Source organism: Drosophila albomicans, chromosome 2R (genome assembly GCF_009650485.2).
Source record: "Drosophila albomicans strain 15112-1751.03 chromosome 2R, ASM965048v2, whole genome shotgun sequence".
NCBI lineage: Eukaryota > Metazoa > Arthropoda > Insecta > Diptera > Drosophilidae > Drosophila > Drosophila albomicans.
The window spans coordinates 33649647-33669971 of NC_047631.2; positions in this window are offsets into that span (position 1 = coordinate 33649647).

Sequence of the window (20325 nt, forward strand, 5' to 3'; positions counted from 1 at the left end):
TGCGGTTTGATATTTCATTGTATGAACATGTATTTTTAAATTCCCTTGGCTCTTGTTGCGCCGACTGTTTGAGTGTGTGTGTGTCTGTGTGTGCGTTGTCGACTTGCGCTTTATTTGTTTGTTCTGCATTTTATAATGTAATTTTTCCAGCCGTGCCCACGGCCATCGTTTGCTGTTGATGTAAGCCTATAAAAAAAAAATTAAAACAATTTAATGCCTACTTGTAATTATGTGGGGTCAAGTGTTGACATTTTATTAATTAAAAATAGTTTTCAATTAAAGTTAATGCGCTCAATATGCATGTAATTCTATTATGTAACTCCGATTAAATAGTTGTGCAAATATGTAAGAGGAAAATATGTACAAAATAGCAAACAATATTTTGCACTTGACTCTTCTGAGCGGAGGCACTTGCAACTGTTTCTACTTTGGATTCAAGCAAATAAGTGAAATGGGAACACTGCTTACACTACTTGATATCTCTGCAGAGGAAACACTCGCAGCAAACTGTTTCCACCTTAGATCTATGTAAATAGGTGAGATACTTGCACTGCTTGATTATTTTGACAGCGGAGCTAATCTCACTTTTGATCTGCGCACATAAGTTAGGCGTGTAAACTGCTTGCACTGATTTATTCCTCTGGCGCTTTAGATCTATGCAATTTAGATAGCACTGCTTGAGTGCAGCTGTCAAATCTTAGGCTTAGCAGTTTGCGCAGGACAATTGCACAGAGCGGACGTCGGTGCGTGCTTTTAATCGCGAAATTAGATTAATTAATTAAAATTGTTGCAATAATTACGCGGAAAGTGTATCGCGGCGATCGGAAAATCGCGTAAATGTGTTCGTTTCTTATTTTATGTTTTTTTATAAGTGCAGTGTCAAGTGCGGCAATTTTGGCCACAGGTGTCTCACATGTTGGTCCAAAATGCAATGCTAATTTATGCATTGAAAAAGTTATTTAGCTGCTTCTAATTGTGTTTTTATTGTTTCTTGCATATAAGAGCATCTTATTATGCAATTTAATAGTGCAAAATTAAAGTTTATTAAATTTTCGCTGTGAAAAAATGCATAAAGTGAGGTTGGGGTGAAAAAAGTGCGCGTCGGTTTTGCGAGTGCTCGCGTTCTTCATTTTCTCTGTCTGTCTCTCTGTCCTTCTTCGCTTTTGCTGTATGTGTATATAAATAAGATGACAGCACTGCTTGAATGAACCTGTCTATGCAAATAAGATGGTGGCACTGCTTGAATGCAGTTGTCCAATCTTAAACTAAGTAGTTTGCGCAGGACAATTGCACAGTGCGCACGTCGGGCGTTGAGTTTGTGCTTTTAATCGCGAAATTAGCTCTATTAATTAAAATTGTATGAGTTTTAACGCGAAAAGTGTAGCGCGACGATCGGAATAACGCGTAAATGTGTTCGTTTCTTATTTTTGGTTTTTTATAAGTGCAGTGTGAAGTGCAACAAATTTGGCCACAGGTGTCTCACATGTTGGTCCAAATGCAATGCTAATTTATGCATTAAAAAAGTTATTTGGTTGCTTCTAATTGTGTTTTTATTGTTTCTTGCATATAAGCGCATATTATTAAGTAATTTAATAGTGCAAAGTTAAAGTTTAGTGAATTTTCGCCGTGAAAAAATGCATAAAGTGAGGTTGGGGTGAAAAAAGTGCGCGTCGGTGTTGCGAGTGCTCGCGTTTTTTATTTTCTCTGTCTGTCCTCCTTCGCTTTTGCTGTATGTGTACAATGTACATACATATATAAATAAGATTGCAGCACTGCTTGAATGAACCTGTCTATGCAAATAAGATGGTGGCACTGCTTGAATGCAGTTGTCAAATCTTAAGCTAAGTAGTTTGCGCAGGACAATTGCACAGAGCGGACGTCGGGGCATTGAACCTGTGCTTTAAATCGCGAAATTAGCTCTATTAATTTATATTGTTGCAATAAAACCGTAAAAAGTGTGGCGCGACGATCGGGATAATGCGTAAATGTGTTCGATTCTTATTTTTTGTTTTTTTTTTTTATAAGTGCAGTGTCAAGTGCAACAAATTTGGCCACAGGTGTCTCAAATGTTGGTCCAAATGCAATGCTAATTTATGCATTAAAAAAGTTATTTTGCTCCTTCTAATTGTGTTTTTATTGTTTCTTGCATATAAGCGCATCTTATTATGCAATTTAATAGTGCAAAGTTAAAGTTTAGTAAATGTTCGCCATGAAAAAATGCATAAAGTGAGGTTGGGGAGAAAAAAGTGCGCGTCGGTTTTGCGAGTGCTTGCGTTTTTCATTTTCTCTGTCTGTCTCTCTGTCCTCCTTCGCTTTTGCTGTATGTGTACAATGTACATATATAAATAAGATTGCAGCACTGCTTGAATGAACCTGTCTATGCAAATAAGATGGTGGCACTGCTTGAATGCAGTTGTCAAATCTTAAGCTAAGTAGTTTGCGCAGGACAATTGCACAGAGCGGACGTCGGGGCGTTGAAAATGTGCTTAAAATCGCGATATTAGCTGAATTTATTAAAATTGTTTGAGTTTTAACGTGAAAAGTGTAGCGCGACGATCGGAATAACGCGTAAATGTGTTAGATTCTTATTTTATGGTTTTTTTTATAAGTGCAGTGTTAAGTGCAACAAATTTGGCCACAGGTGTCTCACATGTTGGTCCAAAATGCAATGCTAATTTATGCATTAAAAAAGTTATTTGGCTGCTTCTAATTGTGTTTTTATTGTTTCTTGCATATAAGCGCATATTATTAAGTAATTTAATAGTGCAAAGTTAAAGTTTAGTGAATTTTCGCCGTGAAAAAATGCATAAAGTGAGGTTGGGGTGATAAAAGTGCGCGTCGGTGTTGCGAGTGCTTGCGTTCTTAATTTTCTCTGTCTCCTCCTTCGTTTTTGCAGCTGCAGAAAAGTGGAGATAAAAGTGGCCAGCGCTTCATAGTGTTTGTGCTAGTATTTTTTTTTGTATTTTTTTGATTGTGAGTGACAGTGAAAATAAACGCAAATAAAATGCGTTAGTGCTAAATAAATTGCTAATGCTGTGTACACAATGCAGGCGCTAATGTTGCTAAAAGGACAGTGGGTAAGTGCACACAATATTAAATTCGTTTCCCATTGTAGTTGCTTTAATTCGTTGCCTACTATTAGGTACACTGTGCGTAGAAATATTTTGTGGAATAGTTTTTTGTGTTCTTTGCTTCGTTGTGCTTCTGTGTGCGCGTTAATGATCATTAGCCGCATTGCTAATTTGCGTTGCGTACACAGCATGAAGATAATGATGAATGTCTCTTTTTGCGTATAATTTGTTTGGTATTTTTTTTTTGTGTGCACATTTGCTATGCTTTGATTATTAGCTTGGCTGGTCACAATTTAGTCTTTTGTGACGTCACACATTCTTCGTTGCTTTATTAGCTCAGCATTAATCCACATGTGAGTGAATTTATGTGTGCTTTAACCCTGGGTGGGTTTCTGTTTGGAACTAAGCACATTTATTTTAGTTTGGATATATTCATAATAAAGATGATTAATTAAATACATATTAATCATTTATAATTAAAATGATTTCTTAAATTATTAAATTATAATACCAATTTAGTAAATTAAAATATTTATTTTTTAATATTAGCTGTTAAAGTTGACGAAGTAATCTTAGTATATTTTTGAAAGTGGAATTTAATAGTTATTAGAGCTTTGATTATTAGCTTGGCTGGTCACAATTTAGTCTTTTGTGACGTCACACATTCTTCGTTGCTTTATTAGCTCAGCTTTAAACCACATGTGAGTGAATTTATGAGTGCTTTAACCCTGAGTGGGTTTCTGTATAGAACTAAGCACATCTATTTTTGTTTGAATATATTAATAATAAAAATGATTAATTAAATAATTATTACATTAATAATAAAGATGAATACCTAAATTATTAAACGCTTATACAAATTTAGTATATTAAAATATGTATTTAATAATACTATCAGTTAAAGTTGACGAAGTAAGCTTAGTATATTTAAAGTTATTAGAGTGAATTGCTCAAATTAATTAAATAATTATTACATTAATAATAAAGATGATTATTTAAATCATTATATTTCGATACCAATTTAGTATATTAAAATATGTATTTAATAATATTAGCAGTTAAAGTTGACTAAGTAATCTTAGTATATTTCTGAAAGTGGAATTTAATAGTCATTAGAGTGAATTGCTCAAATGTGTGTAGTTTGAAATTATTGCGGTGTTATATAAACGGATTTGGTTGACTCAAATAAGCTGCAGTCTTTTCCCATATAAACAGGCCCTGACAATGAGCATAGATATACCAGTTATACTATATAAGTACTCAGTATAGGTGTGTGTGTATATTTTGGCATAGCGTCGTGTCCTTTGCCGCTGAGGCTAACAGAAATGAAGTGTCATTGTGATAGAGCCGCGGCAATGCAGTTGTGCAGCAATGCAGCAGCAGCAGCAGCAGCAGGCAACACTCCAAAGGACCCAAGGGACACATTCATACGCACTGTTGGCCGGGTGACTGCAGCAGTCAGCGCTGCTCACGTACTCAGCATTGTGACAAATGGATTTTCGCCTGAAATCCCCAGGATTTCTTCAAGTGTAATTGCGCACGCTAAAAGCAAAAACGCGATGCAATGCAATGCAATGCGATATCTGCAACTGGCCACAAGCCGAAAAACCAAAAAGTGCGCCAAAAGAGCATTAAATTTCATGAGGTTGCCTTTATTGCACTGCTCACCAGATAATTTGTAGCTGCAAAAGCACTTCCAGGTGTGCAAAATAAGAAATAAGCATAAGGAATAGAAAAATGTGATAACTGAAGGCTAGACAAATTCCAGCACAACAGAGAAGATCAAGAAGAATCAATTGAAGCACCTGCACATGCAAATACGAAGCACACTCAAAGGGAGGGGAGGGGACAAAAGGTGTCACAGACTGCACAGGAATTCAAAGTTCATGTCATCAACAACGTGTCTCCGACTCAGTCAGTACTAAGGACTCGTATTGTATGAGATTCCTATAAAGAGAAAATAAAGTACGAGTAAAAGTTGGAGCTCGAATCTTAACTGCCAACTTGGCTTTTTATATTCGAATTCAGTTGGCAACTTTGACAAATTTTTGTTGTGTGCACACAATGTGACTTGTCGAGGTGTCGTTCAGCACAACAACAACAACTGAAAGAAAAATACAGAAAAAAACGTAGAAGAAGAAAAAAGAAGTTGTACGTGTAAGCAGATAAAGCAGATAAAATAAAAAGTTTATATTACCAACATTACGACGATTGCGAGCCAACACAATCACGCCCATGATATTTGCACTGAATTGAAATTGATCAATTTGCGTAGTTCAGGGAATTGTTTTCTGCTCCTCTAATGGATGAATCTGTGCCAGAAAGAGACAGCTACATAGAGAGTGTGGGGGGGATGTAATGAAATTAATGTGGTCCTGTAGGAATATCCGAGAGTTCGCACTCAGATTCTCGAAAATATGAAAGTGCGTAAATATGTTTTACGCTTTAACGCAACTAAACATTATTTTGTGTTGTGCTTTTGCGCGTTTTCAAATGTTTTGAGTATCACAAAGTGGGGCTAAATAAATGGAAATACATTTTACGAATTTAATACTGTTGTGAATTCATGTTGATGGAATGCGTTTCATGCGCTTCACTGAACCCCTAAAACTTTCAGTGCGTGTTTATGTTACGAACTCGTCAAGTTTGAACTTTAACAGTCACTTTAAAGCGAGTTAGTCCAATTTATCAGACATCCAACTGTAGTGGCATTACTTAGTCATATCTTAATGCGTTTATTGTCTCGTTAATAAGTTCAAGTGGGCAAATGCAGCTCGATTGTTTGAGCATTAAGTGCTAAACACTTGAGCAAGCATGTGCATTCCTCTCCGGAGGGTTTTGTAGCAAGCAGCTTATTGTTTCTCTGTCGAGTCCTTAGAATTCTCTTTGAATTGCACTTGGCAGAGATGCATACAACGGAATCTGCCTAATTTAAGCGGATAGAGAATAAACGACGAAGAAGACGTTTAAATAGAGAAAATCTACAGCAAAGAGAAAGCGTAATGACAAAACTCTGGATTAAGAATGCGGCGCATACAAGTTGCACTCTCTTGTCTTTGTCTTTTGCTTGCTTGGCACTTTATGTGCAGTGTATCCTATGTCTATATAAAGTATATATGTATATATATAGAGAGAGAGACGTATATTTTAAGCATGGCTTATCTTATCAAGTGACATAAAAGACGCCTTTCAGCGACTGTCCAACGACAATTGTACCAAGTGGGTTTTGGGATTGCTTTCGTCTGGTTTGGTTTGGTTTCGTTTGGTTTAGTTTATTTCGGGCTATGGCCGGTTCCTCTCGTTCTCACGCTTCTTGCTCGATCCCCGCGGGGGCTGAGAGACTGAGACTGAGGCGGTGCACACAGCTGGACATTCATTACAAAAACGGAAAAACTCGTACAGTGACAGAAGATAAATGGAGCTGCACTTGTACGTGTGCCACAACCATTCTCCATTCTCTATTCTCAATGTGTGTGTGTGTGTTGGGTTTTTATTTAGTTGCTTGCTTTATCTCAACATCTAGAAAATCTTTGATGCTCTACAAAATGAAAAGCAGCTTATATTTACTCACTCGCACTGCGTTGTACCTAAGCAAAAGCTTACTCCTAACAAATACTCAAATGTTGCCATTTATATATTTATATTTGTTCAGTTTTTGGTTTAGATTTTTAATCTGAGCAACGTGTTTTTTTTTTTTATCTATTTTTTGCTTGCCTTTCTTTCTTTGTTTTATCAATGACGGAACGACGAACAACGTAGAACAATAACAAATGGGGAAATGGAAAATAGAAAACAACGCTTCATATTCATTTGGGTTTCTTATTTGTCTATTTGTCGCTGTCATATTTGCCTGCAGCTTGGTGTCTTTTTTTACGCTTTTTATACCCCGATACCTAAAGGGTAGAAGGGTATTACAACGTTGTGATAGGCTGAAGGAGGCATTACTGAACCTATAAAGTATATATACTTGATCAACATCAATAGCTGAGACGATATATACTGCAATTAGGTAGCTTTGGCTGACAATCTGGTATATTTTGTTGTCTATGGTATATTTTAAATGTAGAAGTATATCGATTAACCTTCGGTATATTTTAGTATTTCGTAGTCTATGGTATGCGTTGAGTGCGGCACAATATTAATATACCAAATATAACCTTTGGTATATTTTAGTATTTTTGAAGAAATTTCGGTATTTTTTAAAATGAAATGTGTTTTTTCACAATAGGTAGCGGGTATCTCATATTTGAGACTACTTGACTGTAGCTTAAAAATAATTAGTTTGGTATATTTTTCACCTTATGGTATATTTTGTAGTTGTCATATACCAATATACCAAATATAGCTTTTGATATCATTTTAGTATATTCGTAGAATATTAATTTGGAATATTTTAAAATTAATACTGTTTTGCCTTTATTCAAAATGGGTACCGGGTATCTCACAGTCAAGCACACTCGACTGTAGCACTCCAACTTATTTCTCTCTCATTCCCTATCTCTCTCTCTCTCTCTCTCTCCTGGTTTTTCTCACCATTGTCGTTTTTGATTGAGATATGTATTTATTATGTATATTTTTAGTTTTTTCTTTTTGATGTTTGTTTTTCTCTCGTCGCTGTTGTTGTTAGCATCCTCACAACGACGACGACGACGACGACGACGCTGATGACGCTATACTTTTCGAGTGGCGTTGCCTTTTGGCCCAATTTCAATTTCAAACTTTAACCATTTGTTTTTGGCGCACAAATTTATCAGCTATTTTTACGCTACGAGTATTTTTTTTGCCTCTCTGCTTGGATGGCTCGTTGGTTGGTTGTCTGGTTGGCTGGTTGGTTGGATGGCTCGTTGCTAACGTTACATTCATCAAAAAATTTTTGCAGCGCGCTTCTAACTTGGTGGTTTTTTATAAGCGCACTTTATGTCAAAACCACAGAGGCAATAACACACACAGACGCTGCACTCAGTGAAGAGAGTGAGTGCTGCAAAATACACACACACACACACACATATATTTTTTTCTTCAGCGCGTGAACTTGCCACTCGCAATTCGCAATTCTCCATTTGCCACTCGCCATTCTCCATTCGGCATAGAAGAAGACAATGGCCAAACCCTGAACCAGCAACAATCCGGAAAACAAAAAACTAAAAAAATAAACTAACAAAAAATATGACAAAAAATGCGAAAACAAACTGTCAAGCAAGTGAAATAAATTAACAAAATGGCATCATAAAGCTAACATATGAGCGAGAGTTCTTCTCTGCAGCAGCAGTTGCGTAAAAATCTATATAAATTTTGTCAGATTTTTCGACTGTATTCTTCTTCTTCTCCTGCTTCTTCTTGTACTTGATGGAGCTGAGATTGTGCTGTGTGTGTGGTTCCTTTTGTTTTGCTATAACTTTTCAATTATTTAGAAATAAGTGCACATGACAGCAGCAACACAGAAACAGAACAAAGACAACAAAGTTTCAAATACAGAAATGCACAAAATGTTGTGTAACTCGACTCGAGTAATACCCTTAACTAAAGTGTACATAATGGGAAGCTTTAGTTTAAAGGCTGAGCCTGAAAAATGCACATGATTTTCCTTTCAAATTACTTCTAATATGAAAATGTTTTAAGGAAGCTCTTTAGCCTCGTTTTTGGCTAGAATGGACTTTAGTCGAAGGACTCTCTATGTTGAATTATGGCTAAACGGCAGACACTCTGTCCGTCTGTCTGTCTGTCTGTCCGTCTGCTGCTGTTTGCTTTTTGCTTAACTTGGGCAGAAGCACACATGAGTCACAGCAAACTGCAGCAAACAGCGACAACAACAAACGATTTCAATTTTGTTGATTGCAACTGCGAGGAGAGAGAGAGAGATGGGGGCCTGAAGTTGTGGCTGATACTGATGCTGCGAATATCTGCGGAGAATGGGCGTGTAAATGGTTACAATGGCTACGATGGCTACGATCCGGCTTATAGCATATGCCAGAGTGCAAAGTATGCCCAAATGCATTTTAAAACATTGTTTTGGCGACGCTTTTTTTTTGCTCGCGTCGAAGCCACAGAGCCGGAGCCAGAGTGCTGGGCAGCTGTGTCCAGAGTCGCAGTCCAACAAAAGCCAATGCCAAACAGATAAGAGCGCGTATTTTATTTGCATACTTTTAGGCTGACTTTCGTCCATTCGCGTTTGGAAAGCCATTTGCCAGCAAAAATGCCATGAAAATGACGCCGAAAAAAAAGAGACATAAGTGAATGAAGCAAAAATGTAAAAAACAAGAGTTTTATACCACACACACAAACATACATTCCACTCACACACACACAGTTACAAATCAAAACAAAGGCTAGAGAAAAGAGGAAATATGTGAAATGCGAACTTGAACAAAGATTGACAAGTGGCGACTGGCCCCGTTTAAAATGTCAAATACGTAGTACAATGTTGCCGAGATTTTTTCCATGTTGTCGTGGATGGGTAGGGGGAGGAGTGGGAGGAGGGGGTGTGGGAGTGGGGGGAATCTACGTGCCGTTGGTTTTTTGCCAAACAATTTTCGTGTCGCTTTTTTTTTGGTTCTCGTTTTGTTTCTGTTGATGTTTTGATTTGTGCGTGCGTGCAAATGTTTGCACTCGAAGCATTTGTTTTTTTCCCTCTCTCTCTGCTCTGGCAATTTTTTCGGGCACAAACTCTCCCCCCTGTCTCCTACTCCCCCTTCCTCCATCACACATACAATACGTACAATATACAAATAATATATATACGTATGTATATGTTTAATTTTTTGTTCGCTGTCGAATTTTCTTTTGGCGCCAGCCACAATTTTTTTGCAGCTCTCTCTCTCAGCTTTTTTTTTAGACTTTGCTTTAGTTATTTCCAACTGGCAACAAGCTGTGCTCATCAAAATGGAAACTGTGCAACGTGCAGTAAGTGTGACTGATAGTGTGGTGAGTTAGTTGATTCTTTTTTCGTGCCTCGTGGTTGCCAGTCCTCCTCTCTTTTGGCCAACTGACAGTTGCAAATCATCAGAAATTTAAATTGACTTAAATTGTTTATTTTTTGGCGCTGACCAAAAACGTCATTGTTTTTACAGTTGCACTGATTTTAGGTGGCCAGAGAGAGAGAAAGGGAGAGAGAGAGAAGCTCAAACAGCGACTTTTACGCTGCCTCTGTTATTTATGAAAATAATAGAAATGCAAATTAATTTGTTGTTGGCTGGCGATAAAACACAAAAACAGAAAAAAAACACGTTAGCATAGATAAAACCAGCAATTAGTTTGAATACACATTTAAATATACGAGCCTGTCTTTAAATACAATATGGCCTCGAGTCACACAACGAACGTAATTTAAACTGCCAATTAGTTGCCCCAAAATATAGGCCAAAGGCAGAGAGTAAGAGAGAGAGAGCGAATGCATAACACATGAGAGGAAAAAAGACTTCATTTGTCTCCTCTGCTATTGCGATTGCTCTATCAATGGCTTAGATCCGGAGTCTCTTGTATACGCTCGATTGCCTGATTTCTCCAATAAACTCGTCCGCATATATTTTGCTTTTATGCCGCTTTTTATTGTGCAGACAGTCAGAAAGCGAGACAACCAGACAGCTAGACATTTCGACAGCCAGACAGACGGACGGACGGACAGACAGACATTTTTGGTCTATGCTCTGATTCTTTTTTCATTTCTTTTGCTTTGATTTCGGGCGAATAATAAAATATACAATTGTACTAGAAATATGTCAGTAAAATTCACAAAATTCACGTTTCGCCATATCCTGCTGTGGTCTGTCTCCCTCTCTCTCACTCTCTCGTTCTCTCAGTGTCTGTCTCTTTCCAGCTGTCTGCTTACATACGACAGTATGTGTGATTTTTATTTTTGTGGCTTTTACTCGTACGCTTTTTGTTTTCATATATAAATCATTTATTGTTTTTATGTATGACGTTTCCGAGCTTCCTTCGCTAGCTGCCTCACTGCCTGAATGGTTGGCTAGCTGGCTGCCTGGCTGCCTTGCTGGCTGGCAGATATGAGTGCCTGTGTCTGACATTAATTGGCAGTGATTGAGGGATTTTTGTGCGCTCTATGCGAATACGTATACCATACTATATATACTGAACGTATGTATGGGCGACGGATACGTGCTCCTTTATGAAATATTAATTGGCCTTTCATAGCACTCGCTATGTGCACTGCCAGACGTGCCTTATAATCTGCCCAATGTAAACGGAAGCGTCGTGTTCTCCCAACAACTAGCATCGGGCATCATTAAATGACACGCTCTCTTACGGCCATAACACGAGCCATCGCAGATAATCAGACTTCCATTGCTATTGCGAATGCATTTGACAGCACAGCTATGGTAAAGAAAAATTCGATTGTCTTTTGCTTGGAATTGCGCTTTAACAACTTCCGAGCAAAGATTTGAAAGATTGTCCAATTTTGAGTTACATATTTGATGAATGGAGTTAGTATGGTACAACAATTCGGATATGAAAAATTGAGTGGATTTGTGAGTACTCAATTTCATTTTGAAAGGCTTTGCATATTTTCTTCGAATTGTGTTTTTTCGAAAGGGGAATGCTATGAATATACATATAACATGTAAGAAAGCTGCAGTCGAGTGAGCTTGACTGTGAGATACCCGTTATCCACTTTAACTTGAATACGGTTTAAAATTTAAAATATACCACAAAAATACTAAAAATGTACCATATATTTGGTATATTGATATAGTACTGTATATATTATTACCTGATTCTTATTCGATTCCAAAACAGTGCGGTATTAAGTTTAACATATACCACAAACATACTAAAAATATACCTATAATTGGTATATTGAAATATTACTGTATTTAAAATATACCGGATTGTTATTCGATTTCAAAGCTGTGCAGTATTAAATTTAAAATATACCACAAAAATACTAAAAATATACCATATATTCGGTATATTGATATAATGTTATATTCAAAATATACCGAATTGTTATTCAATGTCAAGCAGTGCGGTATTACATTTAAAATATACCACAAAAATACTAAAAATATACCGTTTATTTGGTATATCGATGTAATAGTATTATAAATATATACCAGATTATCAGATTACTCTATAAGATCTATAAAACTTTTGTTGTTCGATTTTGAAACAGTGCGGTATTAATCTTAAAATATACCAAATTAATATGCCAAAAGTATTGAACATATACTAAATGCAATATTTAAATCGATAATTTAGTACGACATTAAAAGATATGCTTTCTTCTGCCCGTAACATTCATTTCCTTCCGGCACAAAGTTATAACACCCTTCCACCCTATTGGTAACGAGTATAACATATATATTTTATCAGCTGGATGTCAACTATATGCGCAACGATTTGTGTGTTGTCTTGACTTGGGGAAATACATTTGAACACATGCAAGTGGTTGTCTTTGTCGCGCAGTTCAAGTTTATTTGCATTTAATTGAAAACTCAGAGGCAAATCCTAAACTTGCATGACGTAATGCAACAATTGTGCGACTTTCATAAGTATTTTGAGGCTGTTCTACTGAGAGCAGCGAGAAGAAGAAGTCCTCAGCAACATGCCAAGAAGAGGACGCCTTAACCTTGAAGCTGTCGTCGCGATTTGCCCCAGTTGCGAATGTTGTGCGAATGTGTGTGTGGTGTGTTGTGTGGTGTGTTGCGTGTTGGTTGTGCCAAAGGGATTTGCGTTTAATTAAAAATATATATAAATGTGTGAGTTTCGTGGCTCTGGCGATGCTCTGGCATGCAATAGAAATGTTACTTGGTTATTGCTTTTGCGTTCTGCTTTCTCTCTCTCTCTCTCTCTGGTTCTTTTGGTGTAATTGCTGTTCTTGTTGTCGTCCTTCTTCTTGGTCTTGTTGTTGGCCTAGATTGTGCTTTGTTGCGCTGCGCTGATTTCCAAGTCTTTGCGTCACTGTGCCGCACATACAAAGGCAAACATTTTCGAGGCTAGACGTGGAATTGAATCTTATATTAAAGATGTTGCAAGACGAAACGATGGCGACCGCAATGGCGGCATTGTTGTGTGCCAAAATAATAACGGGAATTCTAACAAAGGGGCACACACACACACAATAACCACGGCAACAGCTGCTGCAACGGCAAGCACCACTCGACCAGTAACAATCAGACGCGTTGCTTTTGCTGTTGGTGTTTGAAGCGGAAACTCAAAGCGCGTAAACCGGAAACTGCTGTTTAATGGCGCTACTGCGCATGCAAAAGCCGCCAGCTCTCAGTCACACACACAATCGTATATACATAGAAAGAGCGAGAGTCTAACAGCAGCTAACGGGAAATGAAATTTAATTTATAGAAAACAGCAATCTGCAATGTGCTGAAAATGTAATTACAATTTTCCATTTCCATTTCCATTGCTGCTGTTGCTGATGCTGCCATTGCCATTTCATTTTCCATTCGAATCCAACCTTTTGCGGCCATGCACAATGGCCAGGTTATGCTCTCGTAATTATTTAACGGCTGCAGACAGCCATTGGGTCCCATTGTGTGTGTGCTCCCCCCATTTCTAATTAAAGTGATAGATTTACCTAAGCGATGGGATTTTGATGCGATTTCATTTGTTTAATGCCAGTTTGAAGGCCATTTTTCAAGCATGCTTTGCCAGCTTTCGAGCTTCTGAGATAAAACAAATACCCAAAGGCTTAGCAATATGAAGAAGTCTCCCATCTAGAAGTCAGGAGGTGCCACGCCCACTCCCTCGCCCACGCTCGTATCGAACATTTGGTCTTAGTTAGCGAAAATGCAAGCGTTAGCATATTTGATTGCCATTACTGCTTGTCAAGGATTATGTGTCTTAATTTCGTGTTAAAGGATTTGCGCATTCTCTCTGCTATCTCTCTTCTGCTGTTTTTTTTCTCTTCGTTTCGTTTTGCTTAGCATTTTGCTCATTTTCGTTAGCTACAGTTTTTGTCAGCTTAATGCCCCTGTGCTTATCAAAGCACCAAAGCAGCAAAGCAGCCAATCATCAATGTTGTATCGAGCGTAGCTAATAAACTTGCCAGCAGTCAACTTGGCTGAAGGGAAGGAGAAAGGCAGAGAGAGGGAGGAACTGAGTGGGCTTAAAGTGCCCAAATATGTAGCAAATATTGCCAGCTCTGCTCTGCTCTATTCGGTTCAGTTCTGTGTATCAATTTACCAGTTTATCAGTTGTAGAGTTTTACAGTTTCTCAGTTGTTTGTTCGCTTTAATGCACAAATTGCCAAAAAAAAAGAGAAAAGTTTGTTTTTGGCCAACTCGAAGCATTAATATTTCAAATTGTAACATGCCAAGCAGAGGTACGAGAGTGCCAGCAACTGATATTAAGGCCACGTTTAGTTCAGCTGTCATTGGTCTGCTTTTATACCCACTAATCGTAGGATAGAAGCAAGGTATCTCCGATTTGATATATCATATATATTCTTGATGTGCAGTTGACTGACAATTTAGTATATTTTGTACTGTATGGTATGTTTTGAATCCAATATCGATATTCTAAATATTACCTGTGATAAATTTTAGTATTTTTTGGCTAATAATCTGGCATATTTTGTATTCTATGGTATATTTTGAATCTAGAACAATATCAATATACTAAACATAACCTTCGGTATATTTCAGTATTGTTTCGGCTGATAAATTGGCATATTTTGTACTCCATGGTATATTTTTAATAGAGCATTAAATTGTTATAGCAAATGTAACCATCAATATATTTAGTATTTTTTCGGTATATTAATCCGGTATATTTTTAGAATTGGTATAATTGAAAATGCGATTACTCTATGGTATATTTTGAATGTAGTATTGTATCTATATACCAAATATAACATTCGGTATGTTTTAGTATTTTTTCAGTATATTTTTAAAATATGTATTTATCGAAAATACGGGTATCTCACAGCCGATAACTCACTCAACGGTAGCTTTGTTGCTTATTTTTATTTTCCGTCTTCTTTCATTACTGAATAGCATTTTATGCTCGCCATGTTCGAGTGGAGTTGGAGTTTTAATGTGCAAACTGTGTCAGACATGCTAGAGATAGAATTAAAAAGTATATATAGTATGTATTTAGTATTTCGTTTTTAATGCTGAAAGCCTAGCTACACTGTGAAAATAGTCAAATTATGAAATTAAAATACTAAAGGATTATTTTTTGATAATTTCGATGACTTTGTTTCTTAATCGTTTGCCAAATGACTCAAGCTTAAGTTGATGTATCGATTTTGGATTGACGTTGAATAAAGGATATTTAAGCTCAGTGGACAATGCTTTTCCAAATAGAATTTCATTGTACCCACATGCGTGTGTGCGTTGTGTGTGTGTGTGGATTATCATCAGAGGCACTCGCAGAACTAATTTAACATGCTGTGTTGTCCTTTGTGGCTTCGGTTTTGTCACATTGTCACATAGTCCGAGGGGCTTCGACGGGGGGTTTATACGAATACAGAATAAGCTGCAGGACGGAGAGGTTACGACCGCAATGCATGTCATTTATTGTTGCTGCTGCTGCTGTTGTTGATGCTGCTGTTGTTATTCTCATTTCCATTTCCATTCATTTGCTGGCTGGCATTTTGTGTATTTGAGCAGAAATTTTGATTTGTCTGCAACCGGAAATCCACAAAATAAACTGCAAATATATTTGCACAGAGGAGGCATTGGCCAATTCAAGCTGCACTCATCATTTCTAATTCGCTAACGCGCCTTTTCACAATGCCCCATTGTCTACAATCGTGTGTGTGTGTGTATGAGTGTGCTTAGAGTGTGGTGTGCGGTGTGTGTGTGTGTGTGTGTGTGTGTGTGTGTGTGTGTGTGTGTGTGTGTGTGTGTGTGTGGCTGACTTTCAGGGCAGCCAAATAACAGATGAGCTTAAAGTTCACAACAGAGCGAGCTGGATGGATGGATGATGCTATGAAAGGCATTTGATAATCCTTCAATCTGTCAATATACATATGAATGGTTGCACACATGATTACACTCACTTACACAAACACACACACGCCCCCAACACACCCCTCACAAACACACACTACCCCACTTTTGTCCACTTGCACAAAGAAGAAGAGGACGCTGCGTGGCAGAAATGTGTGTGTGTGGAAGGACTTTACAAACTGCATCGATTGCAAAATCGACTAAAGCCCACTTAGCATGACCTCACACTCGCTCTCGCTTTTCCTTCCCTTCACTCCCTCTCTCTCTCTCTCTTCGTATTGGTATTTGTCTTTGTTCCAATTCGCAACGCATAATTAAAATTACGTGTCTGTGTACTTAATATGAGCACATGTAGGCGCACATTACTCTCTCTCTCTCTTTCTCTCGTATTTGAACATAAAATAGTGCACCACACACACACACACACCACACACACACACACACACTCTTGGTACTTATGCACACATGGTGAAACCAAAACTTGCCACTGATTGGCAAAAGGCTGCTTAATGTTTGCCAATGCTAAAGTTTGCATCTTGCGGAACATTTTCATTTGACTTCATTTGCTGAAACGTTCTCTACTCCACTCTTAACTCTCGTAGTCTCGTATTAAACTTAAACACTTGTGAAAAGAGCAGTTAGTTCGGGTCTTGCCACACACACACACACACACTCACACAAGTGCACCAGAGTGCCGAAATGAAGCTTCAGATAAGCACAGCTAATTAAATTCGAGTACAGTCAGAGCATACTTCGCATTCGCCTCAGTGTGCAATCGAAAGATTTACTGGCATATCCACTTAACTGCGCAATGGAATCGTACATAATAATGGAATTATAGTTTGTGTAACATTCATCCTATACTGCAAACAAAATGTTTTAAGGTGAAGATTAGTATTAAGTACTAAAAATGTTATTCTAAAGAGTGCGTCAAGAAGATGAAAGACTTGAGATTGGAAAGCACATTTAAAGAAGAAGATAAGATCTTATACTTTTAAGAACACAAATCTTCTTTAGAAATGGAACCCAGGACCTCCAATCACAGACTATTATGAAGAATGCTTCGTGGCAGCTCGACAAACTGAGCTATGAAAGCTAGGTGACGAACTCTATAGACGAACTTCGATGGATCCAAAAAGTTTGTAGCTTTAATCTAGTATTTAAGGTCTTATTTTCAGACAATAATAATTGTAGTCTTTATGGTGCAATCAGATAAAAATTTGAGAAGTTATTTAGTAAATAGGCAAAAAATCCGGTATATTTTGTACTAAATGGTATATTTTCCATGTATTAATATAAAAAAAATAGACTTTGATTTATTTTATTATTGTTGCAGTATATTAATTTGGTATAATTTAAGAATAATACCGCACTGTTTTGCCTTCAAATTGTGGTATATTTTAGTATTTTTGCGGTATATTAATTTGGTGTATCTCGTAGTTGAACAATCGACTATAGCTTTACTACTATTGATATACCAAATACAGCCTTTGGTATATTTTAGTATTTTTGTGGCATATTAATTTGAGGTATCTCACTGTTGAGAATTTGATATACCAAATACAACATTTGGTATATTTTAGTATTTTGTAGTATATAAATTTGGTATAATATAAGAATATTATCGCTCTGTTTTGCTTTTATTCAAAATGTGAAGGGGTTATATTTTGGTATATTTTATTTTGTAGCTTTCTTACTTGCTTTGTAAGTCAGTCTGTCATTTTCCCAAACCAACAAATTTAACTATTATTAAAGTATATAGTACATTAAAAGGGAAGGTTTGTTAGAAGGTTCAGTTAAATTTCTGCCCAAAGTATCTCTCGAGACATGTATGTTTTATGTGGAGTACGTTAAGTTATAAAACTTGTCAGTTGTCTAGGCTTTTAAATTGTTTGGTTGGCCAATTTGTGAGTGGTCCGAAATTGCTTTTCACTTTATTAAAGATTCACAGACTGGCTCTTGGGCATGGAAATAAATGATATACAAAATATGTAGCATACTTTTATTCGATGCAAAATATGTCAATGTCAAATCTAATATATACTACGTTCTCAACGTTTCTGTGTCCCCACAATTCATCATTAAAGAGCTCTTCCTCCTCCGCACTCCAATGCACTATGGGTCAAAAGCCCAAATATGCGGCATAAATGATTTTTTTTTTTTTTTGAAATAGTGTTGTTTAATTATTTTTTTGGTATCTTGAATACTTAAATGATATAAAAAAATTTTGATAAAATTTTTTGGGAATACCCCTAATTTTTTGCGCGCTTTTAAAGTCAGCTGTTCAGTGTTGTTTTGTTTTAGACAAAAAACCCGCGAAAATTTTGACGACTTGCAGCTCGTAATTCAATTGAACCAAACATTAAAAGTTAAAAGTGTGTTAATGGAAAATAAAGATCAAGGTATGTAAATTAATAGTTACTAAACGTTTTTCTATATTTCTAAATGTTTGTGTTGTTTTGACTAATGTGTTGCAAATGTGTTGTTCTAGCTTATTCTAACAAAAGTACATGTGTTCTGTGAAGCTTTCTTTTAAGTGCCTCAAAGTGCCTTAAAGGTAAAAATGTAATATTTTTAACAAATCTCTATAGAATCCATTTTTAGTAATGGTTTTTGCCCGTTTTTGCCCGTTTTTGAAATAACAATACATGTTGCAGGTGTTTATGAGTTCTCTCATGCAGCGCTGCTCAAAGTGTTTTTTTAATAACTTCGGCAATTTTAATCTGATCGCAATACTTTTCAGGAATCATAACTACTATGGTAATTATTGTATATACCAAAATTCGTAACTCTAGCTTTAAAATTAGGCTTGTTATTCGATTTTTTTGATTTGCGGGGGCGGAAGTGGGCGTGGCAAAAATTTGAAACAAACTTGATCTGCGTGCAAACATAACAAATGCTGTCGAAAAAAAATTATAGCTCTATCTCTTATAGTCCTCTGAGATCCAGTGTTTCATACGGAGGGTTATATGGGGGCGGGAGGAAGGCGTGGTCAAATTGACACAAAATTTTTTCCGAAATTCTATCTTTCTCTCCCAGATATTTGTGCAAATTTTCAGAATCTTAGGTCCATTTTTAGAGTTTATGCCGCAAATTTGGGATTTTGACCCATAGTGCAATGGCTCAGAGGCCATTCCCCAGAGCAACCTTTGACATTGTCTTGTGGCCAGTTCTTTGCCTTCGCATTCGCCTTCGCCCATTGGTCAAAGATAAAAGCCATGGCAAAGCCATCGAAAATGTCTCAAAGTTGAGGTGCGGCCCCATAGAAAACAGCTTGAACCATGCCCTTTTTTTTTTGGTTCATATTTTGTTGCTGTTGCTTTTGCTTTTTGGCAAGGAATTCGTTTTTGAAGCTAGGTAAATATGTGCCTTAGGCCATTTCAAAACTTTCACTCACTTTTTGCCTTGCGCCTTAAAAGGCTCTAAGCGTGCTGGTCGAGTTTTCGTTTCGTCTCCGTTTTTTATGAACTGCCTGTCTTGGCCACCTTTAAAGTGGCCAACGAAGGCAACGAAGGCAACTCTCAGCTCATCGCACGTGGAGCATGTAAACGTCTCGACAGCACATAAACTTTGCTTCTCTTCTTTTCTCTTTTTTTTAGCAGACCTCTAACAACATACCTAAGTGGTGTGTATGTGTGTGTGTGTGTGTGTATTTATACCTGCGTGTATTGTAATGGCTTTTGTATTAGTGTCAAAACACGTAAATTGTTGCGTGTCGCTTTATTGTAGCTCTGTTTTGCTTCGTTCTGCTGCTATTTATGTGTGCGTGTGTGTGTGTGTGTGTGGGCGTTGAGAGGTGAATGTGTGTGTGTGTGTCTGTGCTTGGGTGCGGCCGTGCGAATATGTTGTTCATTATAATCTGCTCATGTTGCTATTTTAGCTGTTGCTGTTATTGCTTATGTCCTTGTTGGTTGCCCTCAGTCGACGTCGTTGTTGTTGTTGCCAGTCGTTGTGGTTATTTTCATTGCTTTACGTTATTGTTGTTATGCCATGTTCGATTGTTGTTGTTGTTGTGTGTGTGTTTTCAACAAATACATAATTTTGTGGACATAAAATTGTCACATGCCGTTGAATTTTGATTTGATTTTATGCGTATAACAAATTTATGCAGCCGCTTATGCGGAGGCGTCTACGTGGGCGTGGCACAACATACATACATTCATAGACAGACAGCCAGACAGTCAGTCAGTCAGTCAGTTGTGTAGTTTAGTGTGTGTTTGTTATGCACACAAAGGTCTACTTCAGCTGCTTGTATTTGCACGCTTTTTATGACTTTTTAGACCACAAACTCACAAACACATTTGCGCACATTGAATTGCATGTTTGAA